General features: G+C 29.2%; 1 protein-coding gene across 1 annotated transcript in view; it reads right to left on the bottom strand.

Moving 5' to 3' along the window:
* The window catches only part of LOC129908217 (uncharacterized), an 80,918-nt gene extending 64,775 nt beyond the window's left edge, over positions 1 to 16,143 (bottom strand). Inside the window, exon 1 of the mRNA XM_055984579.1 lies at positions 15,910 to 16,143. The gene's annotated coding sequence lies outside the window, so the exon portion shown is untranslated. The remainder of the gene's footprint in view (positions 1 to 15,909) is intronic.
* Positions 16,144 to 24,531: the final 8,388 nt, after the last annotated feature.

Here is a 24,531-nt window from a genome sequence, read left to right as displayed (position 1 = left end):
TTTTTGTGTAAAAATCAGCGTACTTTATATTAGGTCTATTTGAAGCATACTGTCTAAAACACAAATATTTCTACTTTTTTTAACATTTTTAATCCAATTCTTATTTTGGTACTATAAAAAAATTTCTGTTTTAGGCGGTACCCCAACAGACCTATTATGTAGGTATAGTGTATACATATACGTAAAATAAAAAAAAGTTCTTAAGTTTATAAAACAAAATACATAGTAAAAAAGTGGAATGTAAAAGTGGAAGTGAAATAGGTAAAGTGAAAAAAAAAATATGCGTGTCGGTCAAAATAAATAAATTCTTTTATTAATTACCTACTAATTAAATGATTTAGTTTTGCTCTAAAGCGAGTAAAAAACCATAAAAAAGGTGGTTTTCGTCATGACTTCCGTCGGTCCGTGTTTGGTGTGTCAGTTCGTTGCGTGCGTGTCGGTCGGTGCGTCCATCTGTACATGAAAATGCAGCTTAAACGGGTGGACGGATTTTCTCGAAATTTGGTATGAATGATTTTTTCATAATTTGCAAGCTTGTTTTTTTTTTAATATTTATATCTCCTTTGGAAAGTGTACCTCCAATACAATTTTTTCGAGCAATTGCAATTTTTGTAATAGAACTTACTAAAGAATATGCTGGCGGTAATTCTAACATGACTGGACTTGTTGGTAAATTAATTAATCTTTCTGGAATTATTTTTTAAAAATTCAGTGTTTTATGAGTATACAATACAGTGACACAGTATTGGAACTAATACTTTTTTTACTGATTACACCTAAAAACTGACTTGTGAATTTTTCTTTCTATGCCTGGGATCACCGCCGCGGATGAATTCTAGCTGTAAGGCCCTTAAGGCAATAAAGTCGCATTTTTTTAATGGAAACTATTAAAAAAATATTAAGTAAGCCTAGAGAGAAGAAAAGGGCCTATAGAATTTTTGGAAATATAAGTAGAATAAATAGGACTTAATGCGTTTTCATAGAATATTTAGGTTTTAAACAGGCTTTAATTGAAATTTTTTTGGTCCTAAATAACTACCCAAAATGGGATTTTTTCCGATAACCGACTTTTTGCGGTCTTATGTAGAGGTTATTTCCTTTAGAAAACTAGTGATATTTATGACCTATTGAATCTAAACAAAGAATGTTTAGGTAATATTTAGGTTTTAAATAGTGCCAAATGTTCGACTCGGGTATTTAATTCATTTTAAATTATATTGTTAATAGTAATGGCAATGATGGTTTTCTTTTCTAAGTGATACAAGTCTTTAAATGTGGATACAGTAGATCTAGTATTTTTAGGAGCCTTATTTCCCTTCTTTTTAAGAAAATTTGTGGAATAGCCTTTTGTTCAATGCAGAGGTGTTAAATTTTAAGTACAAGTAGGTACAAGTACTTGAAAAATTTTAAGTACCGGTACTTAAGTAGGTACAATTCTTAAGCTTCAAAGTACCAAATTGAAACAGCATTTTAAGTACAGTACAATACCTCATTTTCAAGAACTAGTACCTGAATAACTAAACCGGGAACTAGAAATAATGCCGAGCCTGTTGAGTAATAATTGCTTAAATAAACAAATTTGATCTTCTTTGTAGGCTATAGCCTATAGGTCTTATTTTGATATTGATTCTACTTTTCTGTTGTCGTTTCACGTGTAGTTACAAAGAAGATCAAGTTCGTTTTATAAAGAAAGGTCACAAAATAAGGAAGAATTTAATTGCTTTAATATAACAGTCATGGTTTCTAAATTATTAAGCAGTCCCTTATTTTTGAAAGTTGTTCCGGAATATTCCAATTTTTTGTTTGATTTTTTTTTTGAAAAATATTTGTTTGAAAGCTAGAAAATCGTTTTTGACCTAGCCCTGCAGGTTCCAGGTTTCGAAAGTTGGGGCCGATTTTTTAAGTTTTTATATTTTTTCATCTTTTTAAAAAATGTTCTCACCATTGCACATAGGGGTATTTGCCAATTTTAAGCGAACAAAATTATTTTTCCGGTTTATCTTCGTCAACAAGGTAAAAGCTTATATTTAGTACTGGAATAAAGTGTTTTAAGTGTTAATTTCAATAAAAACATTTTTCTTCCTAAACCACTTTTTGATCAAACAAAAAAGTGTCGAGAATGGATCCCAATGGTTTGTTAAAGCGCTTATAAATGGAGTTCTATTAATGGTATCGCCAAGATAAAGGTCTTAAAATTTTGGGAAAAATCATAAGGATTCAGGTTCTGTAACTCAAGAAGTTGAATCTTTAAAAAAAAAAAACTTAAAATATGGATGCTGAATACAAGGTAACCATTTTTCAAAACCTAAAATCTTTAAGAAGGGCAAATGTGTCGAAGTTGCACTTAGTTGCACATTTTTTTTTATAGATTCAATTAGGTAAGAGTTTAACCTTTAGAAAACATTAAATTTTATCACACAATAATGTGAAATTGTATAACTTATCTCCTTACCAACACAGAAATTTAGTTTTTTTACGATTAATTTATATTAAGATTCAACATATCACTTTTTTATTTATAAAATAATACAACATTTAGATACAACATGTAGTAGACAGTTTCGTATCTCCTTATCAATATTCCATAAAAACTTTTTTCTACATCCACTTCAAAAAAAAAGTACTTACTTAAGCACAGTCGCTAAATTAAAAAAAAAAAAATTAATTTTATATTTGGGCTTAAAACTTTGAACTCTAGACCGCTGCTGTTAGTCACCTGAAGGAATAATCAATTTTAAAACTATAAGAAAATGCTAAGCAAGTTATCTACTTTTAGTAGGATGTTGATTTTTTATGTTTGGATCAGTTTAAAATTTCGTGTTTTGTCCGCCTAAATTGACTAAATACCCCTATGTGCTTTGTCCACTGTTGCAGACTTTCTCTTCTTTATCATGAATTAAGTATGAAAAATTCAATTTTCGCAAAAAAACCGAAGTTTTGGCTCAAAAACCCCCTTTTTGAAAAATTTTTCAACACGAAACCTGGAATAACTTCCACAAATGACAATTTCAAAAAAGTTGGACTACCTTCACACCCTCATGATCACTATTTAATCTTATTTTGAAAATCTTTGAGGTCTCTATAAATGCGGTATATTTTGCGTGACAGTTTATGATACGGGACAGTCATATTAATTAAGATGTTATCACGTCAAAAGCTTGGAAAGTACATACATAAATTTTTTTTGAAAATATGTAGGTATATGAAACATTGCATAAAAATAAATATGGCCATTAATAAAAAAAACCTTGATACCTACTGACAAGTAATTTTATGAAGTTCTCTCAGAAATCAAAATTAATCTTCCCTTTGAAAATTCAACAATTCTTCAGGAAAAATTTAAAAATTCCAAATAAAATTAAACTAACATAATTCATTGAACGTATTAAGACATCGACAGTAGGTACCTATCGCAATATCTTTAATTTGTTTAACTCCGTTACTAAACCTTTCAGCCTAAGGGCAAACCTTCGATATCTAATAGAAAACCCAATTTCAAAAATATACATTTCTCAAATCTGTCCTATTTTGTTTGGTCCCTTTTTTTGATAACAAAAACAATTTCAAAAGTACCCAAACCTTCTACCCAACATCAATCATCATTATTTATCTAACAACAACAAAAAAAAAATTGCAACTACAAAGAGTGAATAAGCACAATTCACTTGATTGATGGTCTTCATTTGATGTTTCTCCTTCATACAATACAATACTGTGCTAATTATATTTTTCTATTTTTTTGACAAAAATCTTTAAATTCGTCACCAAAATATTTACCACAGTTCTGTATTTTATACATTTTTCTTATCGAGACTCAACCCAAAATCCACCCAACAACGATTTACCCCCAAACAAAGAATGTCTTAATTTTAAAATGTAAACAATCCAAGCCCGATAGAAATATCTACCCAAAAGGACCCTTGGGACTACATTTTTGGTGTCAAATTCTGCTAATTACCCTCCATAGAAAGATATAGTAGAAATGAGAGAACAGAAAAAATTTTTACACATACACAATCACACTTTATCGACTTGTCCTCATTCTTCTTTGCTATTCTCCTTCTTTTGTTATTCATTCCATTTAAGCAGATAATGAAAATGAATATTAAGGGTTAATTAGATGACCGTCATCGTCACCCAACCGAATTTTTGCTGGGGACGACGATACGACACAAAAGTACCCAAGTGTGGGAGTATTTTTTTTCCATGAGTCCTTCTTATTCATTTAGATCAAATCGGATGCTCTGATCCTTTGTCAAAAAAGGAATATGTCCTGAATGAAATTCAAATTACTTTCATTCCAACACCACCGTTTTCATAGCTGTTGTCACACTTAAGAGACTTCCCTAATTAATGCTTCGAAATTAAGGCATCGTATATTTAATTAAAACTCGTCATCAGGGGCTTTTAGTTAAATCAAAAGCTCTGACAAATGGTTTTGCTGTGAAAAAACATCTCTCTTCTTTTTTGACAGATGATAAGTTTCAACTTATTTTTGAGAATTCAATTTCCCCATTTACGACTTGGTCAAAGGTAATTGCTTTTTCGACGAAAGACTGTTAACGAAAAGTTACGTGTGTTTTTTAAAGTGACATTTTCACAAGAATTCAACATTCAATCCTTTACAGTACCTTTAAAATGTCGGAAGTAAAAATTATGTTTTGTTGTAGATATATTCGTGGAATTGCCAATGCTGTTTTTGTTTGTTTTAACCATACAACCGGAAACGCTACATGTTTTGTGGTTTTTGTGGCAAACCCAATTTTGTCTGCCTCAATTTGTAACATTGTGTCAAATTCTGTGAGAGACCAACCATCGGAAAATAACACCCACCAAAAACAAAACAAAAATGTTTTTGAAGTGAGGTGTGCTGCAACGAGTAAATGCGGTGAGACGTATTAGGGAGACAGTTTTGATATTTTAAAGTGATTAGCCTTGAAGTTGATATATAAACATGTTGGTTTGTTAATTTGTTTAGGTAAATGCAATTAAATTGCATTTGATTATATCTTTTCTGGGTTTATTTAAACGAGAGAACACAAAATTACAATGCACACATTTGTGCAATTTCGATATTTGATGGAATAAATAAAAGATTTTGTTTTGTGTTTTAATTAATTCTCGCTATAGGATTTAAATGAAAGGACAATATTTTTTGTTAATTTGGTTAAATTATATATTTCGGGTATTCATGTCACTCAAAGCTTTTAGCTGTAGCATTGAATAGAGATGAGCAAAAAATCACGACCTGTGATTTTTAACCTGTGATTGACAAATCACAATCACTACCTGTGAACAGTCTTCAAATAACCTGTGATTACCTTAACCGTGAATTGGATATTCACTTTTTGCTTTACAGTTCGCAAATTTTTTTGTTAAAAGTTAATTAAAGTGCATTTGCGGGTTCAAAACAATCCCCTTTTATACTAGAACTGTTGTAAAAAGTTATTTTTTCCAAAATAACAAGTAAAAAGTCATTTTCAATGCGTTTTCGTGAATTCCGCGTAAAATAATTCACGTTTACACTTGACCTGTTTCAAAAATTTATTTTTCCAATATCACAGGTCAAAAGTCATTTTCAATGCGTTTTCGTGAATTCCGCGTAAAATAATTCACGTTACACAAGTGCATTGGAAATTGCGATTTTTCAAAACAGCTATTGCAACAGTTCTTTATTAAAAGTGAATTGGTTTGACTGAAATTCACGCAATTGCTTTGGATTTTTTTTTGAACTGTGATTTTTCCCAAAACAACTTTTTAACAGTTCTTTATTAAACGTGAACTGGTTTGACTGGAATTCACGCATTTGCTTTCCAATTTTTTTTAACCTGTGATTTTTCCCGAAACAACTTTTGCAATAATTCTTTTGTAAACGTGAATTGTTTTGACCGGAATTCACGCAAATGTTAAGGATTTTTTTTAAACCCGTGATTTTGTTAAAAATAACTTTTGCACCAATTCTTATGGAAACGTGAATTTATAGCGGAATTCACGAAAATGCATTGAAAATTACTTTTGACCTTTGATTTTGGAAATAAATAGCTTTTGCAACAGTTCTTGTGTAAACGTGAATTGTTTTTATCGGAATTTACACAAATGCATTGGAAATTATAACCTGTGATTTTTCCCAAAACAACTTTTCAACAGTTCTTGTGTAAATGTGAATTGTTTTTTTTTTTTTACCGGAATTCACGCAAGTTCGGTAAAATTAATGTTTTGTTTACCCCTCACAATCACGTATGGCTCCAGAAGAATTACGGTTTGCCCGCAAATATTTGCTGTGAAATCGCAGGTTGCCCTGATTAGAATAAGGGTTTTCAACGTTACTTTTCCCGTGATATAATAAATTTCTCCCGTAAATCAAGAGTCGCTTAGACAAAATAATAATTTCCCCAGTATAATCACGGATGGCTTTGGTAAATCGCGGATCTGTTAAACCAGGAGTTTTCCTCATAAAATCAGCTCCATTGTTTCAAATATACTCGTATTTGAGCTTCATTAGTACTTCCTACGTGAAAAATCGTAATGAAATGTGTATATTGGAAAATACAAACGTTAATAATGCTACGTGTAATTTTTTATTTTTTTTGGATTTTCATTAATAAAAATTTAAATCACAGGTTACAATCACCGTGAATTCAAAATCACAGTCACAGGTATACCTGTGATTGAAAAATCACGACTTAGCTCATCTCTAGCATTGAAGGTAGTCTAAGTTTTGACTTACCACAACAAGTGTCAAAAACAGTGCCTTTAAAAAATTCCTAAAAAAACGCATTTTTAAACGTGCATTTAAAAACTTTTAAAAATTTTCAAAAATATTTTATTTTCTAAATAACACAAAATGTTGGTTCCTTTTTAACTGTTATCATTGTATTTGACTTTTTTTGGAAAAAATAAAAAAACAGTTTTATTGCAATCGCTTTGAATATTACGTCTGCGAAGTTTTATTAAAATCGTTAGAGCCGTTTTCGAGATATTTGGTTTAAATTGGAAAATTTGTATGGGAGGTACACTTTTTAAGCGAGATATAAATAGGCTACTGATTATGTCGAAAATAACAGGGTAATAAGGAACTAAGACGTTCACGGGTTTTTATTGCAGGAATCGTTCAATGGGTTATAAAAGAAGATAAAACCGCTGAGTGCTATTAAATGAGAGGGTGGAAACTGAAGATAGGGGTGCAAAAGCCCCCTTTTTGGTTTTTTTCAATATACCTCGTAAACCAAGCAAAATTTTGATATATTGCACATAAAACTTTTTGTAGAGAATTAAATTTCCAATTGGAATAATGTTTTTTAGAAATTGAAAAAAAAAATTTCCATACCAAAATAGTCGAAACAATCATAAAAAAAATATCAAAAAAATCGATTTTTTGAGTTTTTTTGCTTTTTTAGTTGTACATTTTTTTTGGGTTGGGATAGACATAAACATTGCTCCAAAGAAAAAAAGAAGATTAAATTTCCTTCAAAATGCTGTACTCACTAAATTTTTTCATTGAAAATTGACCGAAGTATGGCCATTTTAATCTATCTTTTTTTCGCATTTTTAGTTATACTCAGTAAAACAGAAACATTTGAGGGGAAAGTATGATTACTTAAGCACCAAGAACTGATAATGAGATTTTGTAGAGGGGTTAAATACAATCATTGTTTTCTATGGGAGGGACGGTCAATAACCCCCCGTTTTGGAGGGAGGGACAATTTTCTAAAAAAAAATACTTAAAATTAAAAAAAATTATTAAAAAACAACGGCAACACTTACAGTTTTGATTCATACTTTTTTCAAAAGCTAGAATTATAAACTTAATATAAATTTTAAAATGAAGTTATTTTAATCAATTCTTTTTGAAATAAACAAGTGATTCCGATAAAGAAAGTATTTTGTCTATTTTTCAATTTTCTCAAAAAGTAGAAGGCATAGGAACATTATGATTTTCATAATTTGATAAGAAATCAATTAAGGCAGTTTACTTTGTCGATCTATTTCGTATTGAGGTCCACAGTCTTTGTGAAAATTGTACTCAATGTATTTTTAAACTTTTTTTTCACAAGTTTTGACTTTGAAATCGGGTATTTCAAAAACAATTGATTAAAATAACTTCATTTTAAAATTAATATTAAGTTTATAATTCTAGCTTTTAAAAAAAGTATCAATCAAAACTGTAAGTGTTGCCGTTGTTTTTTAATAATTTTTTTTTTATTTTAAGTATTTTTTTTAGAAAATTGCCCCTCCCTCCAAAACGGGGGGACATTGACCCCCCTCCCATAGTAAACAATAATTGTATTTAACCCCTCTACAAAATCTCATTATCAGTTCTTGGTGCTTAAGTAATCATACTTTCCCCTCAAATGTTTCTGTTTTACTGAGTATAACTAAAAATGCGAAAAAAAAGATAGATTAAAATAGCCATACTTCGGTTAATTTTCAATGAAAAAATTTAGTGAGTACAGCATTTTGAAGGAAATTTAATCTTCTTTTTTTCTTTGGAGCAATGTTTATGTCTATCTCAACCCAAAAAAAATGTACAACTAAAAAAGCAAAAAAACTCAAAAAATCGATTTTTTTGATATTTTTTTTATGATTGTTTCGACTATTTTGGTATGGAAATTTTTTTTTTTCAATTTTTAAAAAACATTATTCCAATTAGAAATTTAATTCTCTACAAAAAGTTTTATGTGCAATATATCAAAATTTTGCTTGGTTTACGAGGTATATTGAAAAAACCAAAAAGGGGGCTTTTGCACCCCTATCTTCAGTTTCCACCCTCTCATTTAATAGCACTCCGCGGTTTTATCTTCTTTTACAACCCATTGAACTATTCCTGCAATAAAAACCCGTGAACGTCTTAGTTCCTTTCTAAACTACATAATCAATAGCCTAAAAAATACCAAAAAAAAAAACCAACTTTCAGAATTCCATAAAAATCATCTGTATCAAATTTGAAGAAAATCCGTCCACCCGTTTAGGCTGTGGAAATGTGTACAGATGGACGCACAGACGAATTGGAAGTAGGTTAAAAATGACATAATAAATGGAATTGAGCTCCAAAATAAGTATGCAATTAAATTTATTGTACTAAGATGCATTTTTACAAGAAATATTTTCGAAAATTTTTTTTTGTAAATAATTTATTGAAAAAAAAATTGTAAATAAATTTGGTATACCCTTTTGTAGGAATTCGAATAACACCATCAAAACTTAAAAAAAATGAGTGTCACGTTTTCGTTTTCAGGTTTTTCAAAATTTTATTTTTGAAATTTATTTAAATTATATAAATGCTTTTCTATAAAAACATACATCAAAATTTAATAAGTAGTTTGGATGAATATCAAATAAAAAAAAAACGGTGCTATGAATGACAACGGTACCGTTAATAATTATTTTCGAAAAAAAAATTGTTTCATTTCATCTTGTCTAAAAACTATGCCTAACATTTGAGTTTTTTGTATATGACTGGTAGGTACCGTTATATTTGTGGTCCAAAAAGATAATTCCAAAAACCTGTATCTGTATAGTCACCAAAAAACGCTACATATGTAGGTATGTACTAATTTTTTTTTTTTTTTTTTTTTTTCATTTATAAAATTTCTAACAAGCGACTGATTCAATTTCAACGAAATTTTTTTTTGCTTTATATAGCTTTACTATAAATCGAAAATAAAATTTGAAAAAATAAATTTTTGAATTGAAAAAAAATATTTGTGAACAACAAAATTTTCGAAAATGGGGCATTTATTATTTTCTTTTTAAATTTTAGTTTCAGATGAGGGTACCTAATTAATTAAAAAATGGCATATTAACATAATTTAATTTTTTTTTTCAAAAAATTGTTTAGGTACCTATAGGTAAAAACTAAGTTTAAAAAAAATGACTTCAATCATTTTGATTTTTTTTAAATGCATCTTAATAAAAGAAATCAAAAAAAATCTTTTTTTTAAGTTTTTTTTAAGTTTTTTTTTTTGAAAAAAGAATTTTATATTTTATTTTCATTTGCATTTGCATTTACTAAATCTGTATATAAAATTTTTAAAAATATAAGTAATTCTAAGAGCAAGTTCGTGTAACCCAGCCACAGGGTAATGTTCTACTAAAAAACAAAAAATCATCACATGATAATGTACCTATTCATTAAAAAAAATTAAAATGTGGTACATATATATTTTACGACAACGATTAGGTCACAAGGGACGGAATGCATGCCGTATTCTTCCTGATTAAAACTCTAGAAATTTGTTGACATACGATATACATACGAAACCAATACTTGCTTTAGAGAGGAAGTAAAATTGCTATAGAGAGGGATGAAATAGCGGGGAATATATTTTTAAAATCGTTGTATGTATTTTATTAACATATTTTTATTATTTTTTTCCTTAAATGAAACACAATAAATGTGAATTTGGTGGACAGTACACTTAATTAAATTTTATATTACATATTTGTTTCAACATTTATTTGCATCATATACCTAGATGCCAACCTACTCATTCACAATAATAAAGTTGATTAAAAAAAACAAAACATTCACAATTAATTTGGTTTTATTATTTCATTTTCATTCATATTTTTTTTTTTTATAGAACAAACAATGATTTAATTTGGATAAAAATAGAGCAGGTATTTAAAATTAAACGTTCTTAAAATAAACTTTAAATCATAAAATATTTTTTCCTTTAGACAACAAAACGTGGAACTTATTAAATATGATTTCTCTGACTTTTATTTAAATATTTTATATTTTAACTTTTTGAACCTTGAATCACATTAACCATTTAAGGATCTGCTAATGTTGTATCAAGTCTTCACTAGACTGTGTAATTTTGAGGCAACTTTCGTTTTTCAAATAAAAAACAGGCTCAATATTTTCGAAAATATGAAGCAAATACCTACTCTCTCAAAAAATGAGCTCATAATATTAATATTTAGAGGTGCCTTTTTCTAATTTTCTATTTTCCATTCGGAAAATGTAAACAGTTTTTGAAAGAAGACTATCAGTTCTTATAATCAACGTTACAAATTTGTTTATAATGAATTACCCCACATAAAAACAGAACCTCAAAAACAGCCAAAATGACGTTTTTTAGCATTTTATGACGGTAATATTTAAAAAATGGAGGCCAATATAATTTTTCTGACTTCAGATTCGAGATCAGCAGATCAAAAACCTCTAGAAAAGTATATCTTTATTCTTGTGGCAAAAAAAAGTTCAATCAATCAGTATTAGTTTACCCAAAAATGTTATAATTTCATTTATTTTGAACTTTAAGTTTGAATAACTTCAAATGGGATCACTCTATGAAAAAATTTTTTGTATATATTTTGTAGAGCGTTCAATTTACTATAAGAATAATATTACAGTTAATTTTTACAATGCCTTATTGTAAAATTAGAAAAATTAGAAAAAAAAATGATTTTTTTCCATGTTATTTATATGGAAAATAGAAAATTAGAAAAAGGAACCTCTATATATTAATATTAAAAGCTCATTTTTTGAGAGACTATTTGCTTCATATTTTCGAAAATATTGAGCCTGTTTTTTATTTGAAAAAACGAAAGTTGCCTCAAAATGGCATAGCCTAGTCTTCACCCACATTTCTATATCTCTTGGGTTTATTCTCAATTTTCATATTTTGTAAGTGTCTGATTTTGTTGAATAAGGGTATATTGAAATTAATTTTTTTTCTGACTTCAGGTACATAAAATTATACATATCTCATACTTCATGTCCTTTTCCTCAAAAAAAACAAAAAAGATCGATGGCAAACACACAAAACTTTTCCAACAAATATCCATTTACTTATACATACATAAATACACCATAACATCCTATATATTATCTTAAATCGAGCTTACTGTCAATTAAAGTTTGTGCAAAAAAAAAAATCTTTTCAAAAAATAAAGTGCTAAAATGTCACATTTCACATTAACATTGTCATAGGAAAAAAAAAATAATATCATTCACCCATTTATAGTACCTTCAAATAAACTCACTGAAATAGGAGTTCAGTTCAGCTTTTCTTTCATTTTAACAGCATTTTCAAGAACATACATTTGATCCTTTTAACATTTTTTTTTTTTTTTTTTCATTTTTCTCTTCTATTAAATTCAAGACGAACACTTTACTTCTTTGTGGCAATAGGATGCCAGTCAAAAATAAAATAAAAACGTTTTTTTTTTCTATTCGTTAAGAAGGTAAACGATTTGTTAAACATCTTGGAAGTGAACAAGAAAAAAATATTTTAACTTGAAGCGTTTTTCTTTGAATTCGAAATTTTATTTTGAATGCATTGCAACTGAACTGATGTTAAATCATTCGTTTGGAAAGTTGAGAAATATTTTATTTCTATATATAAAAGTATAATAGAGCCTGAAGAAATCTAAAAACTTTAATAATTTTGAATAAAAGGTTTAACTTAGATATCTACAGTTACTGTCAGTAAAATGCTACGAAACAAAAAAACGAAAAATTTATTATTTGTATTTTTGTATTTACCAAAAACTAACTAAAAAATTAATTGTTTTTTTTTTTTTTTACTCGAGGAAATTACACCAGCATTTTATTTTCAAAACACTTTTTTTCTAAAAATTGGAAAAATTAGAAAAAATAGAAATTAATTTAGAATGTTCTTTTGAAAACCAAGAAGGAATGTTGGGAATAGTCCCATCTAAAAACAAGTGGATTCCGTATTAAAATAAGCGGATTTCCACATGGTTTTTTGCTAAGATGACTTCCGTCTTAAATTATAAGTGGAAAATCTTCTTAATTTCTTGAATGTGCAAATTAAATTCACATTAAACCGAAATTAAATTTAACAAAAATTAAGTGGATTCCACTTATTTTTAGCGGAAATCATCTTGTTTTAAGGTGGTGGGATTTAAAGTGTGTATCATCTTATTTTAAGGTGCTCTTTTTTCCGTGTAAGGGCTATAGAAAAAAAGTCGGAATTTAAAATGAAAATAATGTCAGAAAATTAGTATGTATATTCCGTCTAAATTTCCAATAGACCAGTGCTTATAATTTTATTTTTTTTATTTTATTTCTCGCCAATATTACTGTCATTTACGGAAACATCGATCTTAAATATCGTTTTTTGTTTTTTTTTCAATTTTTCTTTATATTTTCTAAAAATAAAAGTGTTTAATCTAAATAACTGCATTCCAAACTTTTCAAAGACCAAACATTTTTTCGGTAACTTTTTTGATTGAAAAATAGGCTATTTTGTTTTCAAAATAAATTCGTCAAAAATCCAAAAATTAGCTTTTTGCTCAAAAAAACATATAAATAGATAAAAAATATAACAAAGCAATTATTTATAAGAAGGTTTTGTTAAAATCCATTATTTTTGTAAAACGACCATTCCAAATTAACGGAGAAGACATATTGACCTTGTTTCCAGTTTATCCAGTTAGAGAAACAATCTTTTTTCTTGAAACTTGGTAGGTCTAAAGGGCTCACGATAAAGTTGATGTTCTAGAAGTTCCACGAAAAACTAATTAAACGTAGCCAAATTATTCACAGATAAAGCGGTAATAGAAAAGACGAGTACAAGTCTTATCCGTTACCGTCTTTGTCTGTTAATAATTTAGCTATTTTTAATTAGTTTTTCTTGAATTTTCTGAACGTCAACTTTATCATGAGCCCTTAAGACCTGCCAAGTTTCAAGAAAAAAGATTGCTTCTTCAACGAGATAAACTGGATAATAAGCTTGAAAATATCCTAAAAATACAAAAAATAAGAACCAAAAAATCGTATTTTTAAATTTTTCTCAATATTTTTGAGGCTTTATAACCCATTTAACCATTTTTAACCTTTTTGAAGTGATTTCGGTTTCTGGGGGTCAGAAAGTGAAAACGCCTGGGCAAAAAATATTTGGGTTATATTTTTAATCAGTTCATTTCTTAGGTTTGTCTTCAAAAAAAAAAATTAACAAAAACAAGCTCAAATTAAATTTCCGAAAACAATCCTTGCATCTTTAAAGTTTTAAGTACAATATTGGTTGCCTTCACTTGGCTGAAGGGTTTTATGGTTTTTCTAATAGTTTCTATAGAAATAACTAGACGAAATATAAAAGAACACACTGCAGGCACCAGCTTTCCAATACAAAAAGAATTATCAAAATTGGTTCACTAAGTCCAAAGTTATGAGTTAACAAACACAAAAAAAAAAAAGTACAGACGAATTGAATACCTCCTCCCAGAGGAGTACGTTGAGTTGCCGGGGCCGGGGGGCAAGACTATATTTTGGGACTCCTTTGATATTTGGGGGCTCATATGATATAGAAAATAAGAACAAATAAAAAAGTACGTATTCGCCCTACTTTTCTTAGGGGCCCCTGATGTATCATTTGTTTTTCGATAAGACTATTCAAGTAACATTTTTTGGGGCCTTAAGACAATATATAATTTTAATTTTTTTTTTTTTTAGATGCTATATTTTGCGCCTGACAACCAATTCATTATGCATTACACTGAAGAATATAATCTGTCTCTCTTGTGTCCGAAGGGCTTCATGTCAAACATCTTATCTTTTTGCTTTGTTACTTTTATAAGTAATGGAACTTTCTGCACTGTCTCCAGTGGAGGCCCTGGCGTGTCGGGGGCCCCGGAGCACCGCCCCGCTTGTCCCAATGGTTTGTACGCCCTTGCCTCCTCCTTTTTGGAAGTCGGTAAAAACATGCAGAAACCCGCTTATTTTTAGATGGTCTTTATATCCGTGTATGAATTTGTCATGAAAAAATGTGTTTCTGTGTTAAAATTTTCCTAAAACAAACCTGATACGATTTTGATAAAAAAAGGATTTGTTGAGACCTCGAGGAACAAAACCCTATTTAAATTTCTTGTAGTCATAAGATCTGCCTAAGTCATGCTAAGTTTATACGGGTCATAATGTTGGTATTTCATTTAAATTATCCGAAATCAACTGAAATACAAATTAATCTTCATTAAACTTAATTTAAAATTTTATCTTTCACAGAAAGTTCTTAAACAAAAATCGATTAGGTAAACTTAAGACTTTATGACGAGAAAGATCATCCTTGGGGATTTCGACATTATTTTTAATGACACATTACAAAACCTCACAAATATGCCCATTTGTTCTTCATGTAGGCAAATACCTACCAAAAAAAGAATCTTAAGACTTATTTTTGTCTGAAATTCCTTACAAAAATCTTCAAAAATGTTTCATTTTAAGTAAACAACACACGTAGAATGTATCAAAACTAAATTGTGGCATTAGCGAAAACACAAAAAAATACCTTCTTCACATATAATCCAGTAAATACTTATTTCAAAAACAAAAATCTGCTTACTCCCTCAAAAAACACATTTCTAGAAAAAATGTTCTTCAAAATTCACCCCGAAAAAATTTCCAAAATAAATGGCCAACATCTATTAAATATTTTGGCTTGCAACTTGAACCTCCACTCTGGGGAATTCACGCACCATTATAATAATCATGGACCGGACTGATGTGCATCTTGAAAATAAATTGAAATTTTTTTCAAGACGTTCCCGTAAATGTGTGTGTGTATTTGTGTGAGTTGGTAATATTATCTTGTGGCTTCCTTGAGTTCCTTTTTTTTCGTACACCTTTGCCACCTTATTCAATTCCATATTTTATTTTTATATCATCTCGATATATGCACATTGTTATGGCCTTGACTTCCACTCCAGGCTTCTGACTCGTCCTTATCGGCTAATGAAATATTTTCAGCACGTACCAACTCTATGTATAAGGATGTTCGAGAGTGTAGACGAAAGCAAAAGACGACAACGCACCCATTGACATTTTTATGAAAGATCCTCGCATAAAAGGCCAACTTGACAACTAACATAAATATTAAGATCCTACTCAAAGAAAACAACATACCCAAAAAGAAGAAAGAGAATTGTCTGGTTACTCACTTTTGTATATTCCGAGAATGCAGTATGAGGGTCCTTTTTCTCCTTTTTGGCAACTATAAGGGAAATATATTTGTTTGTTGTTTTGCAATCAGTATCCAATTTGATTGGGTATCCTTTTTTGTGAATTATCTCGTTTAAACAATTATGTTGTTTTTTTTTTTCTAGAATGATCCTTGTTTATCCTTTAAGCATGGCAAAGAGTAAATATATGCCCGCACATGATTGTTGAACAGAAAAAAATCACTTTGATTTGAAATGAACAATTGATATTGTATTTATATCACTCGCGTAAAAATTATACAGCATCCTTAGCATCCTTTTGGGGAATCCTTAAATGGAATCATAATAAAGGATACTTATCACAGTCACTGCACACAAATTAAAACACACTTAACCAAAGCAATACTAATCTCTCTGTGTGTTGTGTGTTAAGTGGATTTGGATATTAAAAAGGAAGAAAAATTAAACTATGAAGCGGCAGCGGTGGGATACGAGAAGCTCCTCGGCAAGGATTGCCTCCGGACCAAATTCTTAATTTCAACTGAGGCTGGGCCTCAATAGATAGCATAAAACTTTTACAACTAAAAGTAAAGTGCATTTGAGTAATTCAGGGCGCATGACTGGGAATTTGTTGTTCTTATCAGTTGCCTCGAAGCTTTTGCTTTTTAGTAGGACTTAGTCAGGGCACAAACCTATTGTTTGGTTTGGGGAAAAGCTTTTAAACCGGTTCATATAACAGACTATTCCGATTAACTTTAATATAATGGCAGAAAAGGAAAATTTATTGTTAGACACAAAGCCATTAGTGTAAATTAGAGATGTTTAAATTCTGCGGACTCATAAATTACAATTTAGAGTCTTACATATTGAAGGAGGACTGCTGCAGAGATGCAATATCAAGGACTACCGTAAACTTTGATTCGAAAATCACTTCTATTTGATTTACATTTTGCGTTTAGTTTCTCTTGCCAGATAAGGTATTGGATTTGATGTTGAATTTATTACTATGAAAAAGAGAACGAATATTGATGATATCATCCTTGAACTAATTGAGGATTTGGATTGAATTTAAATGGTTTGGCGTTTATATTGCGATACTACGTTTTTTAATTTTTTTCTAAAAATTACGTATTTATTTTTATATTTTTATATTTTTAAATTTTTATATTTTTATATTTTTATATTTTTATATTTTTATATTTTTATATTTTTATATTTTTACATTTTTATATTTTTATATTTTTATATTTTTATATTTTTATATTTTTATATTTTTATATTTTTATATTTTAATATTTTTAAATTTTTATATTTTTATATTTTTATATTTTTACATTTTTATATTTTTATATGTTTATATTTTTATATTTTTTATATTTATATGGCCGTCTTTTGGTCTACGGGAGTGAAATCAAAAACTCTTTCCTCGCTTTATCTCATTCATTCAATTTAACCATTTACCATTGACCAACAAATAAAAATTATTATAATGGCTTCAACAAACCTAAACGAAATCGACCAATTGACTCATTTATACCTAAATACAGTAAAGAATAGACCTATTCCACCTACATCATTATCATTGTTCAGCACGTCCAAGTTTTTTATACAACAAAAGGTCAACTGGCATCCTGCTTGGAATACTAATTTCAAGTTTGAAATTAATTTTACCAACACTAAACCAGGAAGTGAAATATATTCATAGCCAAACAAATAGAAAAATAAGGTCAAAAGTTATTCGTACTCATTTTCAAGGCCTGCCTCATAGATGTGTGAAATTATTTCTCAGTTGGCTTTAATAAATTCTCAATATTTTAGCTTAACAGTGACTTTGTAATAATTATCCTTTTATGAGAGGGCAATTTGTTTTGCTTTTTTATGCTTTTAGGGGAAAACTTACGAGTGCGTTAAATCCTGTATGATATTTTATTTGTATTGAAAGTTGTGGATATATTGAAAAAAGTCCAGAAATATGTCGTACAGAATTGCTTGCAATGAGCTTAAGGTTGTCTAAGATAAGTAAAATGTTTATAGCATCATTTATACCAGTTTATACCAATCTGATTGACTAATGGCTAAATTATTTAAAATATCTACATACAAACAAAATAAGACAAAAAGAAGTAACATGTTTTAATTTTAAATAGTTAAAGTTTGAGGCAAAAAAAATCATGCTTCTTGGTCACTTAGTGTATTAGACCAGTTTATACCATTCATTTTTTTTAAATAAATAAATGAAAGTGCTTCAAAGATGTCATTTGTTATGGTGTCTATTTGAAAAATTCTAACTACGGAATATGCTGTAGAAACAGACAAAGTAACATAGTTTTTGTTTAGTATTAAACTGGTATAAAATTTTCAAATGCACACAGAGGAAACTTAACGAAACAATTGTTACATCCTTTCTTCTTAACCTGACAAATATCCAATTTTATTATCAAACGAATGTACAGAGCACTAGTTATAATAAGAATTTTTCTATTAGACCAGTTTATACTTATTAGTTTATTCATGAATAAATACAAATTACAACACATTGCCAACATTTTAAATATAAATACAAATATTCCAATACTAATATGCTATAAAATCTATCAAAAATGTCATCAGTTTGATGATTAGACTAGTTTATACCAATCAGTTTTATTTTAATCAGTTATTACAAGTTTCTACCTCAAATCATTTTCATCAATTTTTGGTACGTCTTTGTAATAATTTTGGTTTAAGTGGACAGAACTATAGTATTTTTTAGAAGAGGTTTGTGTATTTTCATACTTGCAGGCAGCTGCTTGTGTTCTTCTTCTTCCTTTTTTCTGGGCGCTGTTATAATCTCGATGTCGAGGGGATCATAACTATCCCACGTTACTGCTTCACACTAGTGATCCGCTTGTGGGGTTCGCCGGGTTGCCCTCAGAAATCGGCGGCAAGCCTCCCGGTTTTGTATTGTTCCATTTCTAAGTTCAACTGAATGCTGGTGTTTTTGCATTTGCTTGTACCAGGAGTTTTTAGGCCTACCTTTCTTATTATTTCGTGGCAGCTGCTTGTGTAATCAATTTATATTGAAGGTTTTGAATGAACAACAACAACCTGTGTGTGTTACCACCAAGTTCATAGGCTGGAGTTATAGCTATTTCACGGGGACCAACCCGATCATCCAACCCGATAGTATTTTTTGCTAGTCTACAACTGGTATAAATTTTTAATCGTATTTAAAAAAAAAAAATAACTGGCATCCTGTATTTTTTTTTTTCATGACAAATACGCTTTTTTGTTAGCACTTGTCAGAACAAGAATTCTACTATTAGACCAGTTTATATACCAATCAGTATATATTATTATGATTTGAAATTACTATAAATTACATTTTATATGAAAATAGAAGAACTAAAAACTGTTTTTATTATTGAAACTACACAGTTTTCTGTTTTATACCAATCGAGATTTCTCATTTTAATACAAAATATTCAATTGTGTTTATTGATATTTTTGTTTGGAAGACATTTATATCAAGTTTACAATTAAATAAATACAAAATTTCGGCACTATGATGGTTGCACCAGATTATACCAATTAGTATTATTGTTACCAAATCATTTTTATCATTTTTTGTACGTTTATGTAATAATGTAATATTTTTTTTGTTGTTGATATAAATATACCAAACTGTCGAAGATTTGTTTTTTATTTTTGCTACTGGTATAAAAGTTTTCAAGCACATTATGAAATAATACAATAGTCGTGTCTGACACACTTTAAAACAATCAAATTACATCAGAATAAAAGTGGTTTTCTTCCTTTAGACCAGTTTATACCAATTATATTTATGATATCTAAATAAGCTTATTTAACTTATTTATTTATAAAAAAGATTATATTTTGTTTCTTGCTCACTCAGCACCAATCTATTCAATGTTCAATTTCATGTCTATCATAGAAATATAAAGGCTTACTAGAAAAAGAACACTTTTTTCCCAAGCATTGTGTTTGCATTGCTCTTATAAAACGACGACATTATTATGGGGGTTATGAATGTCACTAGCACACTAGCACACATTGTTCCTACTACACAATTCGAAAGGAAAAAAAAAATAAAACTGTGCAAAAGACAGTATTCTCTTAAAATGAGAGTGTGTAACATCCGGCCTCACAAAAATTGCTTTTATCACAGAGCACAAATAATATTATTATATTCTTCTTCCTGATGGTGTGTGCCTGGCCTCCATACAGAATACAACTCGGCTGGAAATCGCAGTTTAACAATTCAATGAAAATAACGTCGACGCCATCTATGAAAGAAAGTGAAAAGATGACGACATCCTTTTTTTTTTGAGTTCATGAGCACGACAACGATGAAAGCATACATTTTCTATGTGAACTGTGAGAGGAGAAAAAATATTATACGCCAACATAAGATTTGTAACAAAGACAATACAAATACATCGCTCTATTAAATGGTATAGTCTCTAAGATGAAGGTCATCAGAATGAAAACCTGCGATGGAGGAGGCTATTCGCATCCTTCTGCAAAAGAATATTGCCTGCTGAGAGAGAGATAAATGAGTGCCCTCTCAAGAAGCTTTGTGTTTTGGTATTATAGAAGGAAATTGCTCTAAAGAACTCACAAACTGAAGATGTTTGAATGCATCCACCCTCCAAGTGGCTATGAGGAGGATTAATAATATCCTTGTTTTGTAGAGATTTTGTACGTTTGCATTTCATTTTTATTGTTTATAGTTAGAAATTAGTAGTAAAAAGGGGTTACAAGTTGCAAAAAAGGTCCAGCACAGGAAACAGAAGTTCAATTACTGAATATCATGCAATAGTACAGATAGGTACTATTATATGAGTACCTACATAAAATCAAGAAATAAAAAAAAATATAGTTACACTCATGAAACTTGGCAAAAGGTTTGCTTTTGGGATAAGAACCAAAGACAAAAAAAGTCTATACAAAAAAGTGGAAGCGTGTTTTTTCGCGGACAAGATGGAGGGGTTGAAGGTCAAAAATATACTGAAAAAAATTGTTAGTCGATGTTTTCAAGGTATTTTTTGATGCTGAATCTAATGACATAAAAATAAAGTCAATACGGGGAGACGGACAGAATCCCGAAATCCAAAATCCAGAAAGACCAAAATCCAGAAAACCCTAAATCCCGAAAACCCCAAATCCCGAAAACCCCAAATCCCGAAAACCCAAAATCCCGAAAACCTAAAATCCCGAAAACCCAGAATCCCGAAAAACCAAAATCCCGAAAACCCAAAATCCAGAAAGGCCAAAATCCCGAAAAAAAAACAGAAAAAATAAAAAACTCTTCAAAACTGTGTTTCACTGAAATTTTAACTTAAACATAAAATTAAAACCAATTAAAAACAATTATTATAAGTTAAATGTGTGGATCAGAATCAAAACCCATTATATCCACTTTTCAAAAAAAAATGACTTAGGTATGAGGTTTTGTTTGTATTATTCAAATACATACGTTACGCCCAAGTTTGAGTCTCTAATTACATTTTTTGGCATAGAAATCAAACCACAAAGTTAGAGGTTAATTTCAAAACCCATTTTATCCACTTGAGTTTTTGTTTCAAAACCCATTATATCCAAACAATTTTATTCGCATCAAAATCCATTATATCCATTCAAAATATTATTTCTAAAATAAATTTGAAATTCAAAAACCATTTTATCCATGGGATGAGATTAGATGGGAATATCCGAAAATTTATACGGATTTTTGAAAAAAAAATTTTCGGCATTTAGGATTGAATTTATTTGTTCAAGAAAGTAGGTGTAGTTAAAAAAAAGGAAATAAAGTTTTCTCGTTTTTAATTGAGTTTTTTTAATGCCATATTTTCTTATTTTGGTCTGAAATTCAGAAGTGATTCTCAAAATCCATTCTATCCATATTTGTTTTGGGTATAACTCTAAAACTAAAACTCTCAGATCACGATTTCTGGACTTAAACTGTAGGGAATCCTAATTGAATCAATCCTGCATTTAAAACAGTACTAAAAAATGTTTCTTTTACGAGATACAAGTTTTTCTCGATTTACTCAAAATCAAAAAAAGTGGATAAAATGGGTTTTGATTCTGATTCACACAAATATTAAAACTCATAATTCTTTTGATTTTAGTTCAACGATTTTCCAACTTAACTCAATCATTACAAAACACTGCTGAAATCACAATACCTAAGAACTTGAAATCATGTAAAAAGAGATATTAACGGAATCATAAACTTATATTGTTTTTTACGTAATAACACCTTAATTTCACACTTAGTATTGTTTTGGAAACCGAAATCCCGAAAAATTATATAAAATGAAAAATTTGCGCAAATTTTTCATTTTATATAATTTTTCGGGATTTCGGGATCCCATTCGGGATTTTTGGTTTTCGGGATTCTGGGTTTTCGGGATTCTGGGTTTTCGGGATTTTGGGTTTTCGGGATTCTGGGTTTTCGGGATTTTGGGTTTTTGGGATTTTGGGTTTTCGGGATTTTGGGTTTTCGGGATTTGGGGTTTTCGGGATTTTGGGTTTTCGGGATTTCGGTTTTCGGGATTTTGTCCCCAATCCACAATTATTATAAGTTAAATATTAAAACTAATAATTCTTTTGACTTTAGTTCAACGATTTTCCAATTTAACTCAATCATTACAAAGTATTGCTGAAATCACAATAAGAACTTGAAATCATGTAAAAAAGAGATATTAACGGAATCATAAACTTATATTGTTTTTTACGTAATAACACCTTAATATCACACTTAGGATTGTTTTCGAAACCGAAATCCCGAAAAATTATATAAAATGAAAAATTTGCGCAAATTTTTCATTTTATTTAATTTTTCGGGATTTCGGGATCCCATTCGGGATTTTGGGTTTTCGGGATTCTGGGTTTTCGGGATTCTGGGTTTTCGGGATTTTGGGTTTTCGGGATTTTGGGTTTTAGGGATTTCGGTTTTCGGGATTTTGTCCCCAATCCGTCAATACGATTGCTCTAAGAAAAGTTATTGCCGATTAAAAACAAGGGTGCTTGTTTTTTTACTTCAACAAGTAAAATATAACCGAAACAAATGTGAAAAACATGCTACACTGATAAAATTCTGGATGTAGGTTTAAGATAAAGCAGGGACGAAGGATTCATAAACTTCTTAAAATTATTTTTGGTGAAAAGGTGTTTTTTTGATGGGTTAAGTTGTGTGAGGGGAAGGTATCATAACAGCTAATTTAAATTTTATTAATTTTTAAAACTTGGTGAAAAAGTTTTGGTTGGTATAAGAATTAAGAATCTATAAAAAGTACAAAATTATCTTGAGTGAAAGGGTGTTTTTTTTTCAAGAAATGATGAAATTCGGAATTAGTAACACAAAAATTAGGAAAAAATTGTTACACCAATGAAATTTGGTAAAAATGTTTCATTTATAACTGAAACCAAGAACCCGAACAGTCTATACAAATATTTTAGGTTAAAGGGTGTTTTTTTTTTTTTTTTTAATAGGGAAAGTCCGATAAAATCAATGGTATAAGTTGTACCCTTACGAAATTCATTAAATATGTTCTCTTTCCTATGGGAATTACGAATAATGTAAGTCTATAATTTTTTTTATTTGAAAGGGTATTTTTTTAGAAGTAAAGAAAATATGGGTATATTTGAAAAAGTGTGTAATACTAGAGTATTATTAGTGTAATATTTCAAACAAAGTTTTTTTAATGCACAATTTTAATGTACATATATGTAATATTGTATTTAATGTTTATTTTTTTTTTTTAGTTTATAAATTTAATATTAAGATATGTAACGTTAGTATTTAACGAATTAAATAAAAAAAATATAGAATACCCTATTGAAATTTAGCAATTGTTTTACTTTTAAGATAAGAAACAAGAATCTAAAGTGTCTATAAAAATATCATGTTTAAAAGGGTGTTTTTTTTTTAGTGAAAACAAAAATGATGGGTCACACTTATGAAATTTGGTAAAAACATTGAATTTGGGATAAAAGGCAAGAATAAAGAGTTTTCATAAAAAAAATTTTGGTGAAAGGGTGTTTTTTTCGAAGAGACAGTAAAATCTGCAATTGGTCCCAAAAAGCCAATGATTCGCGTAAAACGTGTAAGAACTTATCTATAAACGTTTAATTTGTCATAAAAACCATAAATAAAATGAATCATTGGCTTTTTGGAACCAATTGCAGATTTTACTGTCTCTTCGAAAAAAACACCCTTTCACCAAAATTTTTTTTATGAAAACTCTTTATTCTTGCTTTCTATCCCAAATTCAACGTTTTCAACGAATTTCATAAGGGTGATCCATTTATTTTGTTTTCATTCAAAAAAACACCCTGTTAACAATGAAATTTTTATAGACACTTTAGATTCTTGTTTCTAATCTTAAAAGTAACATAATTCCTGAATTTCAAAATTTTTATTTTATAAAACTAAAACTGTAAAACTTGAGTTCTAAAAGTGTCTATTCTCAAACTCTCAAAAACTATAATTGCATATGATATCTCTTCGATGGAAAATTCACTGCAGCCAGTTTGGTATTGAAATAGCTTTATTTAATCACTTCTTGAAACTCGTTAATGAATTTTATTTGGTTTTTAGGTTTGAGTTATATT

Source organism: Episyrphus balteatus, chromosome 2 (assembly GCF_945859705.1).
Source record: "Episyrphus balteatus chromosome 2, idEpiBalt1.1, whole genome shotgun sequence".
NCBI classification, from domain to species: Eukaryota; Metazoa; Arthropoda; class Insecta; order Diptera; family Syrphidae; genus Episyrphus; species Episyrphus balteatus.
Note: the sequence above shows the minus strand (reverse complement) of the source record. Positions and strands in the feature narration are given on the sequence as shown.